The 16303-nt window shown below is 34.9% G+C and overlaps 1 protein-coding gene across 3 annotated transcripts in view; it reads left to right on the forward strand.

Annotated features, from left to right (window-relative positions):
• LOC145990025 (uncharacterized) overlaps nucleotides 1–16303 on the forward strand; it is a 133112-nt gene that overhangs the window by 93967 nt on the left and 22842 nt on the right. The window contains exon 1 of one of the 3 annotated variants that reach the window (XM_083125650.1): nucleotides 10898–11141. The exons of the other annotated variants lie outside the window; for them this stretch is intronic. The gene's annotated coding sequence lies outside the window, so the exon portion shown is untranslated. Of the gene's footprint in view, nucleotides 1–10897; nucleotides 11142–16303 lie in introns of those variants that run through there. 3 annotated transcript variants of the gene reach the window in all.

Consider the following 16303-nt stretch of genomic DNA (forward strand, 5'->3'; position numbering starts at 1 on the left):
CACACAGAGTAGAGATTGTAACTACCAATGAAACAGTGGACTTATCTACCATGGGAGAACTAAAAGTTCTTTGAGAACAATAGCAAATTAGAACCAGGTATTAGGCACGTAGGTAAATTTATACCAAAATTCTTAGCTATTGAGACATTAAATATTCACTGCAACATTGCCAAAGGTATGATTATCAAAGCAGAAGAAAATTCGATTGGTAGCCACAAGGAAACAGGTATAATTGCTACATTTAAACCAAATTCAGAATTTATGGAACCCATCTTCTATTCCCCAATCCCACCAGTCTATTTCCCTGTTTCTATTGATAAAGTTAATTACATAGAGATAACAATTACAAATGAGAAAAATGAAATCATCGATTTTGCTGGTGCTAATAGCACTGCAATAATAGAAATTAATATTTAAAATATATAAATAAATACCAAATGGAATTATGAATTAAAGTCCTTTCCACCAAACAGGAGGACATTTGCAAATTTGAATCAGCCCAACAAAGAGATACAGTATGACATCACGGTGGGGGATGGGTTTATTCATCCACATAAATCAGATCTGTATATAAAATTTGATATTGTGAAACAAAGTAATGGTGAAGAATATCCAGCTACTGCTAATGTAAAACTTATAGATAATTTTGTTCCATTCCTATTCTCTCAAATTGAAATTAGGAAGCATGGTACAGTCATAGACAGGATTGATTGCCCTGGAATTACATCCACTACAGTGGGGACATTGAAACTGTCCAAATCAGAGAGTGCATATTATAAAATTGGTGGGTTCGAAGCTGGAACAAAAATTCCAGCAAAAAGTCACACAGTACTGTTCCCCATGAGATTGCTATTTGGATTTTTCTCTGATTATAAAGAAATTATGTGGAAAGGTGGTTTGAGTGTCATATTTCGCAGAGCACCCAATGATCATAATGCTATCATGAGATACAAAACTTTAAATGCAGATGGAACAGCTAATGAGGCTAGTTTACCCGAAGCTGCGAAATGTGTGATCCAGTCTATGGGGTTACGAATGCCTATATTTGAATATGTATCGAATTATGCTCTCAAATACAAAGCCAACATTTTGAAAAATCTGCAAATTCCGATTCAATTTTATACTTATCAATGCATTCAGAAGTCTGTGGAAGGTAAATTGTTTGAATTTGACCTTACTAATCAGTTCCAATCTTTGCAATATGACATGCCAGAGTTTGTAGCTCTGTTGTTTCAAACGGAGAGAGATGACAATCAGGGAAAATATAGCAGCCAGTTTGATAATTGTAAAATTAAAAATGTGTATCTGAAGAATGGCAGAAATGATGTGTTCCCTCGTGAAAATTATAATTTAAACATTGCAGAACAAGATTATTTGAAGTTATATGAAGCTTATAGTGCTTTTAAACGAGTAACTGAAGGAAACAAAGACATGTATTATAATCCAGATGAGTTCATAATTCACAGACCAATGTTTTTACTAAATGCGTCAAAAAGAAAATTGGTAGTTATAAATGATCGAACTAATATAAAATTGATATGTGAGTTTCATGAAACTTTACCGGAAAATACTACATGTAGTGCTATATTAATAGTAGAGAAGTCATATGTATATGATGTAAAGAATGAAAGAGTGATAGAATAATTTTAAATAGAATAGAATATAGAATTTTATTATTTTATTATCTACTTCAGAGCCTTAGGCTCGAAAAAAATATATGAATAATTATATATAACATTAAAAATTAAATATAAATATTTTTTATCAACTTTTTAATTTACATTTATTACAATGTTTTGTCTTAACATTTTCATAGTGTCCATATTCTCTAGTATGGATGTTACAATCTAATATTTCTAATTTATTGTCATGGCCATCGAAGGCTATTTTATTTTTTATTGTAGTATAAATAGTATGATTTTTGTTGGTAAGATAATATGCAGACATTAATGTTTTTCATTTTTATTTTCAAATAAACAATTTTTTAAATCATCCATTGTCAGTCTTACTATATTTGGTCGTTTTATACCCTTAGCTTTTTTAATTTCTTCTTCTTTTTCATCTATTTTGATACAATACATTTTTGCTCTGAGTCCAGCAAATTCTGATATTATAGATCCTGCTGCTTCATCTTTCATTTTCCCAGGGATGATCATGTTATCAACACTGTATAATAAATTATATAATGAACAATCTTTTGGATAGTTACTAAAATCAAAATGTTCTTTCATATCTAGTAAATTTTTGTACAAATCCTCTGTTTCTATTTCATATATAAAACTATCAGTATCCATGTATGCTACTTTTATGTTTTCATATCTAGCTTGCATCACAACATAATGAAATTTATACATTTCTAATTTAGATAATTCAAGAATTGTAACACCCACAGCTATTGGCACATCACACACTACATCGATGTTACTTCTTTCAATAAGAGTCATATTTTCAGTAATTTCTATAAAACTTTTGTATATAGGATCAGCAATAAGTTTCAAAAGTTTTTTTCCAATTGGTCACCAAACTACACCTCAATCGATTTTTTTGTTCTCTTAAAATTTCCATATATGGCATTAATTATTAATTTATAAAGATCTTTCAAAACTTTAGAATTTGTTTGTATTCGATTGTTTGTATTTTTCACAATATATTGAGCTAACCATTTTGTTTGATCAAAATTTAAACCCCTATGGATTTTTGTAAATATTATACCTTGCTTTTCATAATATTGTAACATTCGATAATGAAGTACATAATTATTTTTGTTTTCGAATGTTAACATTAATTTTGTTTCTTCTGTACTTGGAACCTTTTGAGATACTGGTGCCATAGCTAATCCGTGGTGTTTCTCATGACACCATAGTGGGTATAGCATATCAACCTCCAATAGACAACCTTTTGGATGATCTTCAGACCATTTAAAAAAAATCCCTGTTTTCAAGTTCTTCCTGGGTCATCCATTCGTAATTACCAATGGGGAGTGATTGAGTCATAACATACCCATATAAATTGTTCATATCAATATAGTGAATATATTTAGATTTTTTATTAGCATCATAATCAAATAAATATTTATTGTTTGCTTTTATATATCTCAAAGGACACTGTACCATACCACCACGTATAGCAGATTCAACAAATGTAAACTGTTTACTATCTTCGAGAAGACCAATTTCAAATCCAGTATTTAAAAGCATAGCTTGCCAAGATAAATCAGGTGTTGTACACATAAAAACAGGATCCAAATTATATTTTTCAAAATATTTTTTTCGTAAAGTATCGAACACATCAGCCAACAAGAGAACATCTAATTTCAAATAATAATCATGATAATCTCCCATTGTTTCGCAACCTAGCATGTCCCAAATTGTGTGTGCAAGTTGATAATCCTCCTCGCTACATTCTTTATCTTGAAGATGGTTATAAAATGCTTCTCTCGGTGGTAACTGTCTCTCTTCAAATTTTTCAAAATCATCCATGTATTGATAGGGGTAGACTCCTTTTCTCATTAACAAATTTATATCATATTGCCCAAATTCTTTTCTTGTATAAATAAATTTGTCTTCGATTAATTGTTTGACCAGAGTAGCTAAACTGCTGGAAAGAAACTGATATGAATCCAAAAATTTAAGAACAACTGTTCTTTTATTTTCTAATCTGATAGTTTTCTCTACAATAATGTATTTTTCTTTAGTCTGTGATATAATATAAATATTCTCTGCATCATAATCTAATTCTTTAATAAATAAATGTGTATCAAATTTTTTTGAATTGTGAAAAATTACTAGAATAAAAAATGGTTTTTGTATTTTCAAGTTACATGAATTACAAATCGTATGGATATATTCTCCATTAAACTGGTTGTGGTGTAGAATTTTTTCATTATCTAAATCAAAATTACTTTTACAGTACACACACATTGTATGGCATTATTATATTCCCGTTGTTGTTCTGGTGTAAGATCCTTCATTGGTTTTTCTGTATGTAAGAATGGAGCAAGAATTTTTACCCACTCTCGAAGTGTTTCAATAAATTTTTTGGCTGCATCTTCACCTCGATATATAAACGGTTCTCTTAAGTTATCTGGTATCTGGATCCCATAAGTATTTATTAATTTTAGTCCAAAACTACAAGATTCATGCTTAGCTATATGTCTTGTATGTGATGTACTTGAATCTTGGTTAAAGTTGTTTGCTATTACCTTTTGTATTGTTTCCAAATCAGCAGAGATTATAAATGGATGTTTTAGCAGTGCCTTAAACATAGAAAATTTTATACTTTTCTTTGGAAATTTGTAAGTTACATGAGGATGAGTATTACAATTTATAATATGTTGCTCTAATTGTTGTTCGCTTGATATTTTACCCCTTCCATAAAATATTTTCAGACATCTATCACATATAGTAATTTTACCATGATGTGGTGTTACTTGACTTTTTGTCAATTTTTGGAGATCCTGTATGAGACAGTAGTGTTTTTTGTTATTTTTTTAACATATAATAAATTTATAGTATCTGTATCATATGGTGATGAATAATTCTGTTTGAGTACATAAATATCATCATTTTTTTCATTATAACCATAAACATGAACAGCTATCGATTGATTATTGTGTTCTCTGTATTGTTTTTCAAATTGCTCGATAGCTAAGATGTCTACTGGATATTTTATTCCTGTCATAGCTTTTTAAAATTCTATTTCAAAATTTTTATTTTGAGAAACACGATATTTATGATCTTTAGCTGGATGAAAATGTGCTATGATACACCAAAGAAAACATTTATTGTCATCATTTTGAATATTCAATACACCTTTTTTGTTTCTGATCTGTTCTGGTAATCTAAAATAACTAGATCCACTTCCCCCTCCAAGGGGGTGATATTTTGCTATTTTCAATTCAAGTTTATGGTCTGTATCACAAAGTGACCATCCTGAATTTCTTTTTTCAAAATTTTTCATGTTTTAACTTAAGTTCTTCACAAAAGCTATCATAAATATAATCTAATTGATGTTTGTTACTATAGTGTAGAATTTTTGTAAGAGTATAATGATAAGAAATGTCTTCTTGATTATTAGAAGAATTTCTATAGTTTGATGATAAAATAAAATTTATTTTGACAGAACATATTGTAAGTTGACTATTTATTTTATTTATAATTTGGGGTTTAAGTTTAGTTAGAAAATGGGGAATATCTAATGCTTCATTATTTATATCAGTTGTATCATATATAATATGATCTAAAAATGTCGATTATTCCTTTTTTATAATTAAGTTTTGGAATTAGTTTTAAATATACAAATTGTTTTTTGGTTTCTTAAATTAATTTTAAAAAATTATAAAATTTGAGATTGGTTTTATATATACAAAAAACATTTTTTAAGATGACATATTTTTAATTAAAATAATTAAAAAATATATGTTATTTAAAAGACAAAAATATAAAAATACACTATATACTGTAATATATTGTTTTTATATGTTAGTATACAAAACTATATATTTTTTGATAATTAACAAACCTCTTCTCTGTTTACTTTGATCAAAAATCTGTTTTTAAAGTTTTAATACTTGGAGGATATGAGAATATGCAAGTACGGTATCTTCGGTTCAGATATAAATGGACCGAATGTATACTAGGGTATTTTGCAAAAAAATTTAAAATTGACTCACATGAGTCAATTCTTTTTTACAGTTAAAAAAGTAATGGATTTCGCTTTAGTTATTTGAAAAAAGTGAAATTTTAAAAAAATTGGGTGTCATAGGGGAAATTATTAAAATCTTAGAATTTTTATACAATAAAATTGAAATTTAAGCTCTTGCGTAAAACAAATTTTCAGTTTTTTACACTTGGAAAATCAGCTAAAATCATGATTTTCAGTTAAATTACACTAAGAGAGCTCACTATGAAATTGTTAGATTTTGGGGGGGTGGCCGCTCGTGCCCCCTTTTTAACTACTTACGATGTATACATTTCTATATCCTACATTTTTTACCATAGCAACGAAAAAAGAAACAAAAGACAGGTGATCAATAAGTGATAAAAAATATATGGAAATTTTAAATAGTGACGTCCGAGTTTCATTGAAGTTATCAAAATTCTAATTGCTATTTCGTAAAGTGAATACTAGGATGCTTCGTTGAAGTTCAAGTAAAAGGCTTGCTTCAACTTAATGGAAAATGAGAGAAAGGGATCATGCATTATCGTAATGGGTGATTGGAATGCTGTAGTAGGAGAAAGGCAGGATGGAAGTACAGTAGAAAGATATGGATTAGGTGAGAGAAATGAGAGAGGGGAAAGCGTGGTTAATTTCTGTAAAAGAAACTCTCTAATTGTTGGAAACACACTGTTCCAGCAACATAAGAGAAGGAGATACACCTGGATATGTCCAAGAGATAGCAAAATATACCAGATTGATTACATACTGGTACAAGAAAGATTTCGAAATTGTTTGAAAAATACGAAGACATTGCCAGGAGCTGACATTAATTCACAGTAATAGGAGAAATCTATCTTAGATTGAAGAAGATAACACAAGATCAGGTGAGCAAGAAACCCTACTTAGAGAAGCTAAGGGAAGAAGAAGTAAGACATAAAATTGCAGAAAATTTCCAAGGAAACTATACTAAGTTTAAAGCTAGTTGTAACAATAGGAATGAGATGTGGGATGGAATAAAAAGTTGCTTACAGAAGGCAGTAGATGAAACAATAGGGTACAGGGAAAGGAAATGTGCAAAGAAACCATGGATTACTGAAAGTATGCTGGAAAAAATGGAGGGACGGAGAAAATGGAAGAATGTAAATACAGAAGAGAGAAGAAATAATTACAGGATACTGAATAACCAGCTAAGAAGAGAAACTGACAGGGCAAAAGTTCAATGGATGAAACAAAAATGTGAAGAAATTGAAGAACTGGAAAAAAGGGGGAGGTATGCCTTGATGTATCGTGAAGTAAACTGCTTGGGCCTCCAAAAGAAGAAATGAAAAACAATGTGGATGATAGAAGACGAGGGAGGATGTGAAATTAAAGACAGAAAAGGAATATCGAATGTGTGGGGAAACTACGTTGAAGAGCTCTACCAGAAAGAGAATCACCCAGACAGTCTGAATGTAGAAAATGAAGAAGACGTGCCTGATGATGAGAAAGGATACTATATTCTAAATGAAGAATTTGAGCAAGCACTCAAAGAAATGAGGAATGGGAAAGCAACGAGCACTGATGAAATTCCTGTTGAACTTATCAAATGCCTGGGAGATGGAAGAAGAGAAATACTACACTTATGCAATGAAATCTATGAGAAAGGAGATTGGCCTCAAGATTTCACGGAGACTGTTTTGGTACCTCTGCAGAAGAAAAGCAATGCCAGAAAATGTTCTGAGTACAGGACAATCAGCTTGATATCTCACTTGGCAAAATTCTTCTAAGAATTCTGAACAGACGCCTATACTCGAAGGTCAGTGGTGAGTTAGAGGAAGAACAATTTGGTTTCAGGAAAGGAAGAGGTACAAGGGATGCAATTCGTTTACTAAGGACCATTGGGGAAATATATTTAGAGAAAGGAAAGGAGGTGTTTGTAGTATTTGTAGACCTGGAGAAAGCCCTTAATAGAGTGAATTGGGTTAAACTTTCAGAAATTCTGAAGAAAATTGGTGTAGATTGGAAAGAGAAGACTTCTAAGCAACTTATACATGAATCAACGAGTTAAAGTGAGAATAGGAGACGAAATAACAGAAGGCTGTGAAATTGGAAGAGGAATACGACAAGGATGCTGCCTATCTCCTACTTTGTTTAATATCTATTTAGAAGATATAGTGAAAAATTGTTTCCAGGGCACCGGAGGTGTCAAATTGGGAAGAAGAAGAATAAACTACATAAGATTTGCTGATGACATGGCATTATTCGCTGAGGATGAAAGAACCGTAAATAGTATGTTAGAAGAGTTAAACAGCAGCTGTGAGCAGTATGGGATGAAGATTAATGTAAACAAGACAGGCAATGGTTATAGGACGGAAACCAAGGAATATTAATGTCAGAGCAAACTTTGAAAGAATCCAGCAAGTGGATAGCTTCAAGTACCTCGGATGCACTATAAGCAGTGACATGAGCTGCAAACAAGAAGTGAAAATCAGAATCGCAATAGCAAAAGAAGCTTTCAATAGAAGAAAAATACCCATGGACATAGGTCTAAGGAAGAGACTAGTGAGATGTTTTGTGTGGAGTGTTGCACTATATGGTGCAGAAACCTGGACGTTGAGAAGAAATGAAGAAAAACTACTCGAAGCTTTTGAAATGTGGACATGGCGCAAAATGGAGCGTGTAAAATGGACGGACAAGGTAAGAAACGAAGCCGTACTGAAAAGAGTTGGTGATAAAGATCTACACTGGAGACCATCAAGAAGAGGAAAAGAAACTGGTTAGGACACTGTCTAAGAAGGAACTGCCTGCTAAGGGATGTCTTGGAGGGAATGGTTGAAGGAGAAAAAGTCCGTGGAAGAAAGAGATATCAGCTTGTGGATGATATTAAATTAACTGGGTCGTATGCTATTACGAAGCGTAGGGCAGAGAATAGGGATAGCTGGAGATTGCAGTGAAAAACCTGCCAATTAGGCAGAAAACAGAAAACAATGAATGAACGAATAATTACATTATAAATAAATAAAAATTTAAAGTATATATATATATTCGCTGCAACCACCAACATTCCGAACAGTGGCGTGCCCAGGATTTTCGAAAGGGAGGGGTTATGTATACTTTATCTTGGTAGTCAGCCCTCATTTTGTCATTTTTCTACCATTGACGTTCTATTTTTTAGGAATACTGGGCCAAAAGGGGGGGTTAAAACCTCCACCAACTCCCCCCCTTGGGTACGCCACTGATTCCGAACCACTAGCCGTCACTGAGGAAAGTGACGTGTGTTCATTCCACGTGTAAATTTCTCTTCCACTGATGTATTCTTCTTCGAAGATTGCTTTATTAAATTAATAAATTAGGGGTGTGCGGGACAGAATCTTTTTGGTCGGGACGGGAAATATTCGCCATTAAATGACAAAGTCGGGAAATTTTCGGGACGGGAAATGTTCGAAATTTCCAGAAGCTCTAAAAATCTCAAATTCTACACGTCATTTTCAACTTAAATGATTGTTTTTGCATTTCTAGAATAAAAACAAACAATTTCCGATAAGTTCCAGACACTTGCAATGCAGAAAACGTCGAGAATTAACAACTTTTTAAAATGAGCATTCTGTATTTCCCGACTGCTCTGAATCCCGAAAAGTCGGAAGTCATTTCCCGAAGTCGGGATCGGGACGAAATTTTTTTTTCCCGATCCCGGTCCCGACTTTTCGGGGTCCCGCAAATCCCTAGAATAAATATTTTTATCGTACCATTCGCTATTAAAATTATCCGATATGCCATCTGGTGAGATTTTCAGGAACCACTCCAAGTAGGACATTTCGCTGTGTTGAAGCCGTTCAAAGCATGGGGAATATGCGAAAAAGTAACGTCTACTGTTCAGTTTTTCCCTCTAAATCGTTTTGTGGGTCAGGACAAGTGAAAAGCTTACATGTATTTGCACCCCGTGGATTCAACAAAATGAAATTGTAAATACAGGGAAAACAGAACTGATTGACAAGATTGGCATAACTGAAATGCGCCAAGGAAATTACGAAGAACGCATGAGTCTGTTCACTTTACTTTCCGAAAGATGATTTTATTACCATGAAAGTAAGTTTTAAATTGTTGTTTATGAATCTAACATTTTTTCTTTCAAAACAATGTAGTATGTATGTACGTAATTTGGAACAGGTGCAAGTCGATTAAGTATGAAGGTGAAAATACCGGTAGTTTGAGAATTAATTAATGTCTGTAATCATAATGGTAAGTCAGAAAAAGGAAATTGACATGTTAATGTTGCTGTTTCATTCAGTAGGCTAAGTCAATTTTCAGTGAAGACTGAAGATAGCCTCAATGAAATTATTGTTTTTATTATTATTATCCTGTGTTGTTATTAAACCAGCCTGTCTCTTTGGGGAAAGAACTGCAACTGCATGTTTACATTCTCCTGCTCAAGCTTTACAATACAGGCAGGGTGGTATTTGTAGGGGGATAACGGGATTTCCCCCCTCTGCTTGATAAATTTTATCCATGGGGGAATGTTATATGGCACAAAGTCATTATCTCATGCTGTCCCTAGACAGTCACCACACTGAATACAGATGAATTGCTTTATTTTCAAATCATTTCTGAGAGCCCCAGTTACGACCGAGGTGCAGATGAAACAGCGCTGCTTTGAAGAACCAGTGCGTATACATTAGTTTTGTCAGCGTTTTGTGTACAGACTAGAAATGAGTCCGTGTTATTTTTGTCTATCATAATTAAATGCTTCGCTCTCAGCTCACCTTCACCTTCGTTATAGTTCCTGGAATTCACATCGCATTCGCAATATTTAAAAATATCGCGTATTTTAAACGTCTCTTCCATAACCAGCAATGACAACACGCTGCTATTACGTACTACAAGTACACAAAGATTTATCCTACATAGAGCCGCCATATTGGAAGCGACACTAGCGCTCAGGTGGTAATTTTTCTATGATTTAATCGAGAATAGGCATGCAGCCGAAAAGACTACGAACGAATGCTGCGCCACCAAGCGTTATTTCCCTGAAGCTAGTTTTCTGGCTGTTTTTTAAAAAAATTCTCTCAGCCAGTTCAGCGCCAACTAACTGGATATCCAGTTCCGTGTGATTCGGCCTTTAGTTAGTTAATTAGGTAAATTCCTCTAACGTAGCGTAGGCATTTCTCGTTTCACTTCAGAACGTAATGTTGTCAGAGCGTTGTGTCATAAGGGAGATCCTTGCATCTTGGTGATGACGTAACACTCTGCAGGATAAGGGAGACCCGGCTGGCAACACTGCAAACATCTGTAACTTTGACAGCTGAGTTTACATGTGACAGCAACGTGATTTCCGTGTCCGAACTATGTGATTACCATTAAGTCATCATTGATTGACATTACATTTTCTCGTGTGGTGAATGTGATTACTTGAAGCATAGTACTAATAGTTTCTTACGGCGACTGAAATTCAGGAAGACGTCCACGCAATTTTGAACAGCGTTATCACCTGTTGCTTCTAAAGCACCGTAAGTAGGTTACCTTTTCTAGACAGTGAGTGATACAAATTGTACTACTAAATATATAATGCAGATAATCACGAGATTCGACCGCCTGTGTAATCCATCTCCGGACCACTCTCCAATTTCTATGAAATGTCGCCTACTCACTAATTGTGAACTCCTAAACACGAATCTGCATGTAATAATTGGCGGTCAAGTATGGAAATCGAGAAAAAAACTAAATAAACTATGTTTTCTTAACGTAACGTAACCCTACCATAAGAACAATAGCTCCACGGAAGACTACATTTTTCCAACATGAAGAAATCAACAGGCAAGACAAGATATAGTTCTCGTAGCTAAATATTAATTTTTCTTTGTATTTATGCTAATGGAACCTAACCTAACAGGCCTAACCTAACCTCGTAGGCATTCCTCGTCTTACGTCAGCAAGATTGTTGTGCATGAAGGAAGACCATTAACGAATTGCGAAAGAAAGATGGTTCCGAATTGCTGTGTAGGGACAATCAGCGTGGTAAATCGCAAGCTTATTTTACAATTTCTAGACGTAAATGCAGGCGCGGTTGGCCCTATAGCGCACAGGATCAGTGAACCCCCAGTAATATACGATAATCACCTCGAGAATGAACAATAAACAATGTCTTTACATTTTCACATTATTTCGCTAAAAATTCTACACAATAATTCATGTATTTGTGCCCGTAATACGGTGAACTCTTTTGCTGAGAAGAAGAAACCGCGATTCGGCCGCCCTGATACAGACCCTCAGTTGAACCCCCACAGGACAGCTCTTGCCATTGTGAAAGCTTCGTGCGGGAGCAGAAGCTCGAGGAGGGTATAGGACAAAATACATGGAAGATGAGATTTGCAGAACCTATGCTCAACCCAACGGTCATGCGCAGTTCGTTCTCTCGCAGAAGGCGCGGGACAAGGCTCCGATCTCGCTGCTTCCTCCCTTCCAGTGTTGCTGTGTGCGGTTCAAGTTTGAAGCGCACACATTACATATTCAATATTCTCTTTGTATCATTTTTGTACTGAACTTCTTGGAATAAATGCAAAATTGTGGCAGAGATGGATGAGTGGAAAGAAATAAAAGCTGGAATTAGATGCGATGAATTAAAATAAAGGAGATACATTACCAAAATAGCTCGTGCATGCATTCAGAGGTTTTTCCTTAAAGGTGGAAACACTTCGGGTTCGCGAAAGAGAAAGAATGGCGCGAAGACGTGACTCGCTGTCGCTCGGTGTCAATCGTCTCAAGTTTGTTAGTTTTTGAAGTGCTTGGATACTTGTTGGAAAGTATTAAGTGATGCTGCGAGTGAAGCAAGGGATGGACTTTACCTAGGTTATGTCACATGATGCAGTGTAGGCGTTGCTGTCCGCGCAGGTAAGAAATGACCGATAGAAATGCACGTAATTAACGTAAACGAACTTCCTTGTCCACTGAAAAAAAGTGTGTGCTGGTCGACCAGCCCCAAATTTGAACAAAGCTATCTTGTATCAATGAAAGGGTCTCAGGTTCGATTTCTAGTATGCGCAGGCCATTAGTTGCCATTTCCCTTTAATAAATGTAGGACCAGTTCTGATTAGTCGGCATGGACGTCCGGAAGGGGAAAAGGGGGCAGCCCCCCATGGAAATTGAATGTAAACCAAAAATTATATATTACACGCATATAATTTAATTTCAGTCACAGTAATTTTTGGTAATTATTATAAAAGCGTTGCAGTAACTTCAGACTGAAGGAGTGTTTTTTGCTCCTCCTGAGGAAAAAATATATTACTTGCCCCTACTTGAGGACGTCCATTCCAACAAAACTCAACTTTTTTCATAAAGGCACAATTTATTGTAGTTTCAGCCCTAAATTTATTCGCACACCCCTAATACAAAACCTTATACTCCCATATAAAAAAAATTCTGGACAAATCTTTTAAGCCCGCCCCCCATCCTTTTGTTAGGCGAAGGAAGTTTATTTTGCGGAAACTGAATATATGTCACATGACTTCAGTGAACCCCCGGGTAAATAATGCACGAGCCGTGCCTGCGTAAATGTACAATTTTAACAAGCGACCGCCAAATATGAACTACAGTTACGTCATCAGGACACCGAAATTAGTAAGTAGGCAAAATTTTATAGAAATTGGAGAGTGGTCCGGTATTGTAAACTCATGCCAAGATGGGGAACGAGTTTAGAAATGTAACGGATTCGTGTATGGTAATAGACAATATGGTGTGCACTCGTAATGGATCATGGCGCGTCATGACGCGCCAGCTTGTGTTTTGTCGATTTTCAGTGCGCAAGCAGTGTTTCAAACCTTCATGATAGAAAATTACGTACTATTTCGATTTTTTTTTTCATGTTTACCTCCACAAACCATGCACGTTAGCCCCAAAAACCATCCACGGGTAGCCCCACAAACCATTGACGTTAGCCCCAAAATCCATCCATGGGTAGCCCCACAAACCATTGACGTTAGCCCCAAAAACCACGCATCTTCGACATGTTTCTCGAAATGTTTTTAATAAGTGTTAGATATTTTTTTTTAATTATTGCTTTTTATTAAAAATTATAATTAATTTTCATACTTTTATTGTGTTATATTTTTATAATGGTGTCTTGAAAGGAAATATTTCCTTATCAGAGTTGTAGCTAGAGATTTCAGCGCCCAGGACGAGAATTGTTTTTGCACTGCCTACCTAGATGTAGGTGGCATACTTAAGACATTGTAGGCCTAGAAATTTTATGTACTTACTCTTTTCTGCTGAATCCGATGAAAAGAAAACTTAGCATTCAAGAAATGTGGCTAATAAAAGGACAGTCGGTTGTGAATCCCACACCATCTTCATTGAAGCAGTGTGTAATTGTTCACATCTGCAAAATCCATTGCAAATTAAAGATAACTAGGTGGAGGGACAAATAATGAGAAACATTAAGAAGACATTCGTTTCCTATTAAATTAACATGTAAATGCTATGCTTTATTCCCGATGAAAGGAGGAGAAATAACATGTCTGTCTAATTTCTATGTTCGAGAGGCCTAGGGTGACAATGAAAACCACCTTCGCAGCTACAGCTCCCTTTCTTACTAGTCCAATTTGATATAATTTTAAAATCTTATCTATGACTGTAGACATACGTTTTTACCCCATGCTGTTACCAGCCCTAAAGAGAGAGAGAGAGAACAAAAGATGTATGCAACATTCACACACAGGCTGACATCATTCTTTGTTATTCCTTCTTTGTAGTTGTTTATGATGTTATTCTTAGTAAAGTATGTTTGAAGTCCAAACTAATTGCTTATCTTTGTTGTTATAACACAGACTCTTACCCTCGGAAAAAATTTAATAGAACAAGATCGTTGGTGGAAAGGTGGGAGATCCACCTTCCGCTATTGGAATTTGTACCCTGAATGTGTCCACCAACGATATGGAATTATCCTTAGAATGAAGAACATGTCTGGATGTGAATTAACCACAAAAAGAGGACATTTTGTCATCAAGACTGCAGTTCGAAAAAAATCAAAACAGGGAGTAAATATGGTGAACTGTCCCGATCAAATGGTTTGACACGTCCTTTCCCATTGCACAAATATTTATTGTTATTAATTATCTTTTCTCTTGTGCAAATGTTTATTGTTCTTTAATATTAATTTCTGTAATTTACCTATCACTGATAATGTCAGGATAGTGACTAACCTGTATATACTTATCTTGTTAAGAGCTGTTGCCATGGCAATTACGAGTGTCTTTTGTCTTGACTTGGGAGTTCGGGCTCGGTTTTTGAAATAGAGTGATCAAGTTGAATTGTAAGAAGTTTAATTTGTTTGAGTGACATGGATTATATGTTAGAAATATAAGTATTTAGTTTGCAAAGAAGTAAAATAGACTTCCTTTTTCTTAGTGCAAACTCAACTTTGATTTTTATTTGGTTTGAACAACGAAGAGAGATATTACCCCATACCCTGAGAGGCATCACGTGTATGCTTTCGAGTCTTTCATGTGAACTTATTATTTGTTCTTTTAGTTAAATCATGTTCTTTTGACTAAATATGGTAGACTGCAGACTAAACAACCCATTAATTTATACAAGAAGAAAATCTAAATTCTTGCAAAATGTTAAAAATTATCCATGTTATTTTTGTAGGTTTGCATCAAAATATTTCAGGCTCGAGGGGGGACATGACCCCCTTGCCCCCCTGGGTACAGGCCTGCCTCCATATACTCCTATATAATTTTGTACTTGCCAACAGCCATTCATTTACTATCAAAATGTTCGAAGATTTTGTGCAATACATGCTTTTGTAGTTAGGTTAGGCGAGTGAGGTTTAGTTCCCTTGGCATTTTAATAACAACCCTAAATGCTTTCGTGTTTGTTAGGTGGGTCAGGTTTAGTTCTCTTAGCATTAAAATAAGATCCCTAAATGCTTGGTACTACTGATCGTGTCTCTCAAGGTACCTCTAACATCTTATTTTAGCAATAAATTGGACTTTTTCAAAATGAAAACTGTGCTGATTAGCAGGGACGGCAACAGGGGTGGGCACGGGTGGGCAAGCGCCCTCCCAAAAATCCTGTGCCCACCCAATCAAATTCACTAAGTACATACACTTGGGGATATGTGAATGTTTCAATAAATAAGTGTATTCTGATATTCATTACCTGTATATTTTACTCATGTTACTGTGGTTCCAGGCGCCAGAGATTCGTTCACCTGCAGGATTAAAGTTTCCAGGGTATGCTGGGAAGGATAGAGGTTGACATTGGAGCGCTTTCGAAAAGGTTGCGCCATACAACTCAAGTCATCTGTGAAAAAGAGATGAATTACCGGGTGTGGTGATCAATTTCGATGTATTCCTTGTGTCCAAAATCTCATTCTACAAAATGTAAACTATTTGTTACCTCGGTGCATGTGTTCATCTAACCCTACGTGTGTTACTTCATCCGCATGAGTAACGAAGACTAACTTCAGAAAACGAATAGCAACTTAACAAATAATCTCTTCAATTCTTAACAGATTTTTCAATGTTACTTGATTATTACTTTTGAGCAATGTCTTGTTAAAAATAGCCTTCCATAAGCCTTGGGGTACTTTATGAAGATTGAAGAAGGAATTGTTTTTTAGTCCCCCACGCGCGTGTGCTGTGCGTGTGTGTGCGTGTGTGTGTGTGTGTGT

The sequence above is a fragment of the Lepisma saccharinum genome, chromosome 7 (assembly GCF_977018435.1).
Source record: "Lepisma saccharinum chromosome 7, izLepSacc3.1, whole genome shotgun sequence".
In the NCBI taxonomy this organism is placed as follows: Eukaryota; Metazoa; Arthropoda; class Insecta; order Zygentoma; family Lepismatidae; genus Lepisma; species Lepisma saccharinum.